General features: G+C 46.3%; 1 non-coding gene across 1 annotated transcript; it reads left to right on the top strand.

Moving 5' to 3' along the window:
- The first annotated feature begins 1190 nt into the window (after window positions 1–1190).
- Window positions 1191–1261, top strand: TRNAG-CCC (transfer RNA glycine (anticodon CCC)). Its single transcript has one exon. It is a non-coding gene; the product is annotated as a tRNA-Gly (tRNA).
- Window positions 1262–11774: the final 10513 nt, after the last annotated feature.

Genomic DNA, 11774 nt, shown 5'->3' with positions numbered 1-11774 from the left:
AAAGAGCTGCTAAAAACAGGACTTTTCAATCTTTGGTCTTTTTCAGGGACTCAAAAGAGGCATCAGAGAAGAGAAGCTCAAGAATCACCTAGACCTCCTGCAGTACCTCAGACACATCCCCAAACATCCAGCCTCCTGAACCACCACTGGGTACTGAATACCTGTCTGGGAAAGAACTGGAACCCATCTCAAGCTTGGAAGGAAAGCCATGGGAGACACCAAACAATCAGGGGGCAAAGAGGTTGCATCAGCCAGTGAATAAATGCGGATTCCTTCCGTTCCTGCAGATTTAGGACCAGAGACAAGAGACTCAATGATTTCTGATGCTTTTGTACTGAGGTTTCTTATGGATTGAATTGTGTCCCCCAGAGATAAGTGGTGTAAACCTAACCCCTATATTGTGTTTGTAATTCCAGTTGGGAATAGAGTTTTCTTTGTTATGTTAATGAGGCAAAAATCCCTATAGGGTGCGTCTTAAACCAATCAATTTTGAGATATAAAAAGAGCAGATTAGGCCTCGAAGCAAGGAAGCACAAATGGAGACAGACTGATGCCACTCAGAGATTACCAAGAAACCAAGGACGAGAAGCTGAGAGAGACAAGGATATTTTCCCGGAGCTGACAGAGAGAGCCTTCTCCCAGAGCCGGGGTCCTAAATTCGGACTTCTAGCCTCTGAAGATATGAGAAAATAAATTCCTATCCGTGAAGGCCTTCTCCTGGCGATATTCCTGATACGGGAGCCCTAAGAAACTAAGACAAGGCGTATCGCCCAGCTGGAGCCCTGGTGACGCCCTGGTTAAGAGCCTGGCTGGTAACCAATTCCGCAATTTGAATCCACCAGCTGCTCCTTGGAAACCCTACGGGGCAGCCCTACTCTGTCCTAGAGGGTTGCTCTGGTATGAGTCGGGATCGATTCGAGGGCAACGGGTATTATGCAGTTGGGAAGAGCCAATTTGCGAATTAGTCTCTTTATTTTTAAGTCGAATCATTTTATTTGAATGCAGTAATTTTACTTCAGAGTGTTGCCTGAAACCCTGTGTTCTGGGCATCTTTTGTGTGTGTTAGCTGTTTCTTCCAAAGAGAACACTCTTTAAGCCCGTTTTAGAACTGCCTTTTCCAAGTGCTGCGGGAGTCGTTTTCTGAATAGCCATAGAACCTTAAGTAAAGCACCACCACCACCCACTCGGAAGCATTGGTGGTTCAGTGGTAGAATTTTCGCCTCCCACGCGGGAGACCGGGGCTCGATTCCCGGCCGGTGCAAAGCACGCGTTACTTTTCCGCCTCCCTCCTTCATGTGCCGAAAACAGTTCTACTTCCTGCTCTGCTGGCTTATCCATTGCACCGGCAGCACAGGTCACTTTGCCGGCCCGCTCAGGAGCGGGAAAGGAAGATGAGAACTATACACCTGGAGTTATTTCTGGAGCAGAAGACATTAACGAGTCGATCTGAACTGGCACTTTGGGTCCCTCTGAACTGGGACGTGCGGCGATCCTGTAGGGGTTAGTACTGGGCATGCAGAGCAGCAACCGCATGGCTAGACCCGGTCTTTGAAATGACAGGTGAGGTGGGTGGGTCTCTGCAGTTTTATATACTTGAAATCCAAAACGTTGTTACTTTTATCTTTTCTCCTCACGAATGCCTGGAATCTAAAGTATCCTTTGGTCATTGATTTAAACCTAGAACTTGAACTGACCACTGGATCACGTCTCACTATGAAGTGGAGCACAAGAAATGAAATTCTCATAAAAAGACCATACTTAATGGTCTGACTGAGACTAGAGGAATCCCGGCGGTCATGGTCCCCAAACCTTCTGTTGGCACAGAACAGGAACCATTCCCGAAGACAACTCATCAGACATGAAAGGGACTGGACAGTGGGTAGGAGAGAGATGCTGATGAAGAGTGAGCTAATTATATCAGGTGGACACTTGAGACTGTGTTGGCATCTCCTGTCTGGAGGGGGAATGGGAGGATAGAGAGAGTTGGAAGCTGGCCAAATTGTCACGAAAGGAGAGACTGGAAGGGCTGACTCATTAGGGGGAGAGCAAGTGGGAGTACGGAGTAAGGTGTATATAAACTTATATGTGACAGTCTGACTTGATTTGTAAACGTTCACTTGAAGCTCAATAAAAGTTAATAAAAAAAAAAGTTTATCCCGGTTTCATGTAAAAAAGCCCAGCTGATATTTGAAATACCTTTACCAGGAAAACGGTTATGGTCACATCATCTCAACAGTGGAAGGTACTTGTAAGGCTGAGTGAGAGGCATTTCATCTTTTCCCCGGATGTGGGGCGCACGCAAGGTTTCCCTTAGACCTGGCTCCAGGCAAGCACACTGTCAGGGTTCCTTCTCTTCTACCCCTAGCTATAAGGCTTGCGGCCTTCTAGCCGCAGATGGGGAGCGATGCCGATGCGGGAATCAACTGCAAATCGAAAGAAGCTAGCCAGTGCGTAATAAAATAAGCGCCAGGCACAGCCGTGGCTCGGATTCGAACCGAGGATGCTGGGGCCAAAACGCAGTACTCACCACTGTACGATCATGGCGCACCACAAACCTACCAGTGCTCACTCATTTCTTTAAACTTTATTGACATGGAAATATTCATACTGTTTTACTGTTTTGTTCTTGAACAGCCACAGGTGCTCTGCTTTTCTCCCACTTCTTGCGGTCTCTCAGCTCCTCCCTCCCCACTGTGCTGCAAAATAGAAACCTTTCTCTCCTCCCCAGCACCTCGCCGGAGTCTCAGCACAGGCCTCCTAGAGGTCTCGTTCTCGTCCACGCCTCCCTGCTTTCCTTCGCTCGTCTTTACCGTTCCACACTCCCCACTTATTTTCTGCGTTCCCGCCCCGCCGACCGCAACCGGGGCAAGCGGGGGGCGTCCAGAGCCGGGCGGGTGGTCGAAGGCGGAACAGCCGTATCGTGGGCCCTCCTGGGCTCGGGCAAGTGTCCAGGCCTGGGGTCTCCGGGGGTCGCTGGCACCTGAGGCGAACGAGGAGCAAGGAGGGGAGAAGGCCATTCGGCTGTCCTCCTAGCTTCAGACTCACCCAACGCACTGATTTTAAGGCGATGAACAACACGATGTGTCGCCCCAACCTGCGGTGTTGTGGAGGCTTTGCTCAAGTCGTACCGCAGAAAGCCGCTGGCACCGCCTAGTGGTTCATATGCGTTTACTCTGTGTTGAAACAGGAGAGGTTACTTGTGGTCTCTGTAGCACAATCGGTCACCGCGTTATGGTGTTATCCGAAAAGTTCGTGGTTCGAGCCCACCCAGGGACGTGACTCAGGTTTTATAAGTGTTAAGATGTCCCCAGAGTTTCTGCTCCTTACATCTTACTGTATAAAGGCAGAGAGCAACCTTAGCCTTCTATCCTCTTTTTTGGAAACTGAGAACTCGGAAATGATTGAAAGAGAGGAAACATCAGAGTTGTTTTTGACTAAGAAGTTTTTTTCCCCCACATTTGTTTGTACTCTTTTTTATTTAAACCCTGGTGGCGTAGTGGTTAAGTGCTACGGCTGCTAATCAAAGGGTCGGCACTTCGAGTTCACCAGGCGTTCCTTTCGAAACTCTATGGGGCCTCTATGAGTCGAAATCCACTCGACGGCACTGGGGTGGTGTAGTGGTTAAGTGCTATGGCTGCTAACCAAAAGGTCGGCAGTTTGAATCCACCAGGTGCTCCTTGGAAACCCTGTGTGGCAGTTCTACTGTGTCCTATAGGGTCGCTATGAGTTGGAATCCACTCGACAGAAACAGGTTTGGTTTTGGTATTATTTATTGAACCCTTTGGTAATTAAGTTGGGTCTATGGTTTCATGATTACAAATAAAGCTGTAATCACCATTAGCTATCTAGCTATCCGTTTACAATCCCTCGTTCTGTTTCTTTAGCAATCCTGCCTAAGACACTCTCATTAACTTGAGAAATCCCAGGTCAAGGGCAGCGTTTCCCACCGTCCTTCACAAAATCACCACCATAGAATGCTTTGAGGACACAAGGATAGTTCCCTTAAATGTATTTCTCACAGACTTGTCAAAGGTTATGTTTTCCTGATCACACCTGGGGCTGTAGATGTGGGAGAATGAACAGGCCTTAGGTGATAAATTTACTGTAGCTTTCCAATCCCCCTAAGGGTTTCGGGTTTTTCCTCTACAATAAATGCATCAATGACGTTCTGGCATTTCAACTTCATTTACTGTAGGCCACGTTTGGGAGCAAGTTTTCAGTCAACTGTTTCAAGTGAACAATTTAGAATTGCTGACAGCTGCTCAGACAAATACTTTGGCTCCAGAATTTCTACCTAGTGCACCAACATCAGTAAGTAAACCTAGCCGTATCCAACATGATATTCCTTCTGCTCTGCTTCTATCCCTTGTGGATCCATTTCCACAGATGCACTTCAGGATTTAGTGGCACTGGGTTTTCTTGGTTTTTTCAACTGGCATAAATCTTGCAGTACTATTGGTTGTATTGCACCTTCCTATGAATTTTTTTTTTTTTTTTAATGGGTCATCACAGTTTGTGCATTTCCCTCTGGGACTTTAAGGGACTCTGACTCTAGATCTTAAGCAATGGGAAAAAGTAGCAATGGGCTCTGAAGAGTGAAAAAGGAACTGTTTCCGCCTGGTTTCGAACCGGTGACTTTTCGCGTGTGAGGCGAACGTAATAACCACTACACTACGGAAACCAGGTAAGTGGCCTCGCCTCAGAAGTTTTCCTTGAAAATTTTTAAGACTGGCAGTCTGAGTACTTTGGTTTCCAACAAACGAAATTCAACTACATTTAAAATTCAAGTGCCAACAGCAAAGTGCTGCAGAAATCCCTCCGGAAAATCACCAACAATCCATTCAGGCAAAGGAGTCTAAGACTTCCCTTAGGCCCTAAGAAGGTTTTCTGTGCCAATCAGGGAAGCTAGGACTACTGAGGCGGGGTGGGGGGGGGGTGGGGGGCGGGGGGGATGGCCCTTCCTCGGGCTTTGGGACCGCGCAGCTCACTAGAGTTTCCATTTTCAGAACTAAGTTCCTCTGGGACTCTCCAGCTCCCCACAGCTCAGGCGCTGTGAACACAGTCACCCCGGGGCATGGGACCAGGGCCTCGGTGGCCCCTTTAAGGGCGCTGGTGCTCTTGACAAATGATCCCTGTCTCCATGAAAAGATGTTCAATGTCATTACTGGTTATTCATCCCCCTACTTGCTGTTAGTTGCCATGGAGTCGATTAGGATTCATGGCGACCACATGAGTGCAGTGCAGAAGTGCCCCATAGGGTTTTGAAGGCTGTAACTTGGTGGTGCAATGGTTAAAGCGCTCGGCTGCTAACTGAAAGTCGACAGTTCGAATCCAGGAGCCTCTCTGCGGGAGGAAGATGTGGCAGTCTGGTTCTGTAAAGATCACAGCCTCGGAAACCCTATGGGGTAAGTCTACTCTGTGCTATAGGGATGACATGAGTCAAAGTCGACTCCACGGCAATGGCTTTGAGTTTTGGATCTTTCAGGAGCAGATTGCCAGACTTTTCTTCCGAGGCCTCTCTGCGTGGTTTCCTACCACAAGCCTTTCAGTTAGGATTCGTGTGCTCAATTGTTTGCTGGAAAACCAGAAAACAAGCATTGTTGAGGATGTGGAAAGTTGGAACTCGCACCCATTGCCGGTGAGATTGTAAAATAGGACAAGCTCTGTGGAAATACCTTTGGCAGTTTCTCAAGAGTTGACCATAGAATTACCAAATGACCCAACACTTCCACTACTAGGTATATACCCCCCAAAATTGAAAGCAAGAACGCAGATACTTGTACACCAATGCTCATTGTAGCATTATTCACATTATCCGAAAGGTGTAAACAACCCAAGTGTCCATCAACAGACGAATGGATGGACAAAATGTGGTCTATCCATACAATGGAATATTATTCAGCCATAAACAAAAAGGAAGTTGTGATACATGTTAAGACATGGAAGAACCTAGGAAAATTATGCTGAATGAAAGAAGCCAGACACGAATCGACAAATATTATATGATCCCACTTAGTTGGAATCTCTAAGATAGCAAATGCATGGAGATCAAAGTTTATTAATGGTTACCAGGGGCGGGTGGGAGGGAAAAGGCAAGAAAGATTGCTTAAGGGGCACTGAATTTCTGTTAAGGATGATGAAAAATTTGGAAACGGATAGTGGTGATGGTTCCACAACATGGTGAACAAATTACTGTCACTGAATTGTGCACATAAAGTGGTTGATATGTCAAGCGTTTTGTTATCTATTTTATCACACACACTCTCAAAATGATCCACACTTTCTGTCCACCCAGGAACACTAGAACCCTCCCTCCAGGCCCTACCCTGTGCTCTTGCCTCAGAAGCCCTTTTGCCTCAGCACCTCCCCTTTGTCCCCCCTCTGACACTTGTGGAGTCTCTTGTTCTGTCCCACTCAATTTCAGTCCACTACTCTAATCATGTCCTCATGTTTTAGCCGTACCTTAGCAAAGGCTGAAACATGTGTCTTAGGGCACTTGGCTCTTTGAAAATATCTAACAAGCAACACAGGCCAAGCCAGCCTTGAAGACCTGCACTGGATTCTTTACAGAGGCAGAGAACAGCGGGCTACTGGAGAGCCACAAACTCACAGCGTGCGCCCCGCATATAGCACACCTGGGCTGGGCCCCGTTCAAGACACGGGGGGAGGAGGGGGGAAGCGCTTTCTGAAGCTTCTCTGAAGACAGAACCCGAAGGGAGTTGGTTTCTTGACCCGGAGAGGACAGTCGAGCGGAGGGGTCTCAGGCATGTCCCCAACTCTCCAAGACAGGCAAAGAACAGGCTGATTTTGAGGGATAGAGCCAAAGAAAGGGGGCAAAAGCAGCCCAACCCCACGCTCTGAAATTAAGGGTCTCGAACCCTAAGTTCTGAGCGAGCGGAGGGCCACGCCTTAAATTGATCTCCTTCCTTTATCAGGAGAGACATTGGTCCAAATTCAGAGCTCAGGATAATGCAGTAACGGTATAGACCAACGTCCACATTTGACGGACAAAAAACCAAAAGGTCCACTGCGGTCGAGTCTATTCCGACTCATAGCGAGCAGAGTTAACACCCGCTTGGGATTCACCAATGAGCGGGTGGTGAATTCGAACCATGGATTCTTTAGATAGCAGCCTAAGCTCTCAACCACTGTACCAGCAACGAGAACGCTTAAGTTTTCAAACAATGAGATATGGAGTCTGAGGAAAAGACCCGAGGCAAGGAGATTTTGCAGTTATTTGCCTGAGCACATGGAAGGGTGGATTTGCCACCGACAAAGATGGGAAAACCGCAGGGACAGAGGACTTTAGGGGGAATTCCGGAGTTCGATATGGGGTCCCGGGGTCCTGGTTCCAAGAGTGATTCATCCAGGCTGTCTCCGTTTCTATATCCATCTGAACCCTTTTTGATGTTGGAGTTCTCGGGGGCTCATGCTCGGCCCCCTTTCCAACCTGGGCGCCTCCTCCCTGCAGGCTCGTCCCCTGCGCGGGACCCGGCCACCGTCTCTCCATACGCTGCCGCCGCGCAAAGGCGCATCTCTAGGTCAGGTCTGAGGTGCGGCGAGGAAAAGCCACCTCGCTCTGAAACTTGCGGAGACCTGACAGCGCTCGGAGAAGGCAAGGAGGAAAGGGCCTTGGGAGACATCGCTGGAGGAGATGGCAGCATCCAGGAAGGTAGGCATCTCGGCTTCCCTGAGTTGGGTCCAAAGAGATGTACTGTCTCAAAGTAGGAGTTTACAGACTTACAAGCAGATCTCTGGTGGCCTAGTGGCCAGGATTCAGCGCTTTCATCGCTGTAGACCGGCTTCGATTCCCGTTCAGGGAAAGCTGTTTTGCGACGTCCCTTCACCCCAGGAAATCTTCTTTAGCCTTGCTTGATGCAGAAGAGTCCCAGCATCGCCCAGCCTTGGAGAGGTGAGAAGCCATGAGGAGGTGTTCAGCGGCTCGGGGCCCCCAAGAACTCCATCCTGCTCTGCGCCACCGGGAAACACCACTGCTGCTGTGGGCCTCATCTTAAAAACCTATCCTTTCGCTTTCAGAACGTTTATCTCAAGAGAACGAAGTAGAACCTGGGAGGAGAGCTCTAAATTTTCCTTTTCAAAACAATTTCAAACATAAAAACACTGAAAGAGTTGTATGTATATATTCTTCATGTACATTTACCAATGAACATTTTCCACTTTTGATTTGTCTGTCTTTTGGGGTATATGTATTTCCTACCCCATTTCAGAGTAACTTGCAAATATGTCAGGATCCTTTGGCTACTCCTTTCCTTTGGCAATATCGCTCTAAACCAGCCTCTTGGGGACTTTTCCTCTCTGTCCTCTCAAAAAGGCCCCTCTTGCCCCTTCAGCATAAACTCTCAGGTGCAACCTGGGGCCCCTCCAGGAATTACAAAGACTCCAATCACTGGGAAAATCTCAGGTGTTTAGAGATTACCTCTCAAGAACCAGGGAAAAAATCCAAATCTTTTGAGTAAATATTAATTGTACACTCCACAGACATGCTCTTTTGCCCCTACTTTTATCCCCTGGAAAGATCCAGAAGGGACACTACCTTCAACAAGGCTGTGAGAAATAAACCCTACAGAACTGTTTTCACATCCTCAAAGAACTCTGTGGTGGCAATTTTATGAAAGACAGTGGGAACTGCTACCATGGAACTGGGATCATTGAAATGAATGGGGATGATGGGAAGATAGGATTGGAAGGGTCAAGTCACAACATTTAAGCCTAAAAGACAAGGTGACCTCAGTTACTACATTGAGTACAGAGCTGAAGCAGTAATCAGAATGGTTTGTCTCTCAAAGGTCTTTGGCATTAACTTCTTGGTCAGTGTATCTGGAAATGCCATAGATGGGCAACCTATTAAAGTCTTACTTGATTTGCATAAGCATAAACACTCTAAGTCTGGCAAATATAGTCCTACTTGAATCACAGCAATAGAAAGCCACAGACCCTCAAAAAATACACAAGCACAGAGCTCTTTGAAAGAAAGAGAGGTAAATCCCCTCAAGGAAGAACCTGTTTATAGAGTCAAAAATCAATTCTCTTCGGCCTTTAGCCAAATGGCATATTCCCACCAAGGTTATCTGAGTAGAATGACCTCTTAGTAAATATTATTTTATACCAGAATATTTGGAATTTACACCATAATAGTATAAATACTTAGGTGTGTTATTAGTTCATTTTCATAATTTGAAAATATTTTAGAAGAATTGTCATCAGGGTTGATCATCAGTGAAACTAGAATGAGTCAAATTTAGAATGTGAACATCTATTTGACTTCGACTATCATGAGATTTACCTTTCCTAGTTTTTTTTTAGGAAGCAAAAGTAGAGTAGAGAAATGTATATTTCAACAGAACTTAATATTTTTAGAGGAGTAGATGAAATTATTTACAGGTTGTTTTAGTTACCAGTTCAAAAAATTATTAAGGTAATCACTGGACTTATAACGTGTGGTGGTTAATGTTGTGTGTCAGCTTGGCTGGGCATCATTCTCAGTGATTTGGCAGTTATGTAGTGATGTAATTTGGCAGTTATATAGTAATGTAGTCATCCTGCATGATGTGATCAGACATGATCAGCCAGTCAGTTGTAAGGGGATTTTCCTCGGTGGTGTTGCCTGCATCCAATACATGTATAGATGTTTTGGCAAAGCATGCTTGCTTGCTCTGGATCCTGCATCCAGCTGGTCATCATCTGACCTCCAGTTCTTGGGACTTTAGCCAGCAGCCTGCCACCTTACCTGCTGATCTTGGGTTCGTCAGCTCCTGCAGGTACGTGAGGCGGGAGAGGTCTGACCCAAGGACTTGGGCCTTGCTATCCTCTACAACCATGTGAGCAATTTCCTTGAGATAAAGCTCTCCCTGTCTCTCTCTCTCTCTAGTTCTAGGGCGATATATATATATATACACACAACCACACAGTCATACACATACACACATCCATACACACACTTCATTGGTTTTGCATCTCTTCAGAGCCCAGCCAATACATTTGGTGGTGAGAGTGGCTCCAGAGAAACAGAATCATCAGGATGAGTTTTCTAAGTTGGTTCTCAAGTCTTACTAGCCTTAAAAGCACTGACGACTCTGCCTCCAGTATCAAAAAGGGTAATGCTGATCCATGGCATGAGGTGGCAATTTTAATACGCAAAATATCAGAAATAGATCGTGTATTGGTGAGAGACGAGGCTTCTGGTGATCAAATGTTTCAAATATTTCCACCATTTTGTCAGAATGAGAATTATAAGGAAGCTGGTTGGCTGGTCCTACTTTCTTTAGACAAGGTGGTGAGAGAGATGATCTCAGGGCATCAGAGTCACAGTTCAAGCGCCGTATAAAACTCCTCAAAGTTGCAACTTGTGCCCTGAAAGAAGGCCTTATTTCTTGTAGTAACAGAGCTGATATTGCTGAAAATCTAACACAGAGTCTTATTATAAGAGTGCCTGAATTACAATGCTAATTGAATTCCCAACCTCGAACAGTGTCTTAAGTTAAAGTGAGGCATTGATTGATAAGAAATGGGACCCCGGAACTTGGAATGGGAACATATGGGCAGATAATCAGGGAGCTGGGGACACTGAGGCTCTAAAGTCTGTTGAATCATTCCAGCCAGCAGAATCAGCACTCTTACACCCATCTGACAAGAACACCCCATCTTTCTCTGCTAAGCCGAGAAAAAAAAAAAGCATTGCTGTTTCATAGCAGTTGGTTCTGACTCGTAGTGACACCTAGGACAGAATAGAACTACCCCATAGGGTTTCCAAGGACCACCTGGTGGATTTGAACTATGGACCTTTTGGTTAACAGCTAAACTCATACCCACTATGGCACCAGGGTTTTGGCGAAGCCTCTGACCTCCAGTAAAACCATTATACCTTCCATCCCCTTCTGATGAGATTAACCCAACTGTTTCTGAAGAGCCTATGCCTCAGATATCACCTGAGGCGGCACCTGGTACCTTGCCTGATGCATCACCTGAGGTAGATGCCTTTCAAGGTATTGCTGAATATTCTCAGGACTCACTTCCACTGCTTATTTTTGCTTTTGGCCTCTAAGTAGACTTAAGTCTCGGAAAACCCCAAAAGGTAAAGTACAAAGTGTGAACAAGGAGGAGGAATGCCACACTCCAAAGGAACTGCTTGATTTTCCTAATATGTCCAAACAGAAACCTGGGGAATATGTGTGAGAATGGCTATTAAGTGTGTGGGATAATGGTGCAAGGAACATAAACATGGATCAGTCTGAGTTTATTGATATGGGTCCACAAAGCACAGATTCTTCATTCAGTGTTTCTGCTCAAGAGGTTAGGAAAAGATCTAATAGTTTATTTGGTTGGGTCGATGAAGTATGGATTACATGGTGGCCTACAGTAAATCAAGTTGAAGTACAAGACCTGCCTTGGTATACTGTAGAAGAAGGTTTTCAAAGGCTTAGGGAAATTGGTATATTAGAGTGTATTTATCAGTTTCGAACCACATGCCCACACATGGAGTGCCAGAGGACACACCATTTACCACAACACTGAGAAACAAATTTACAAAGGGGGGGGGGTCCCAGAATACTTGAGGACTGCTGTGTTTGCCCTTTTATGTGAGTAAGGCTTGGCAGTGAGAACTGCCCTAACTGAATTAAAACACCTACCTACAATGGGGCTGATTGGACCCCGAGGTCGTAGGGGCCAAGTGGCAGCACTCAATCGAAAAAGACAAGGTGGGAGTGGTTAGTGGTTATCACAATGCACAGCAGAGTCAAAGCAATAATCAGAAT

This window comes from Loxodonta africana, chromosome 3 (assembly GCF_030014295.1).
Source record: "Loxodonta africana isolate mLoxAfr1 chromosome 3, mLoxAfr1.hap2, whole genome shotgun sequence".
Lineage (NCBI taxonomy): Eukaryota > Metazoa > Chordata > Mammalia > Proboscidea > Elephantidae > Loxodonta > Loxodonta africana.
This window is presented reverse-complemented; position numbering and strand designations above follow the sequence as displayed.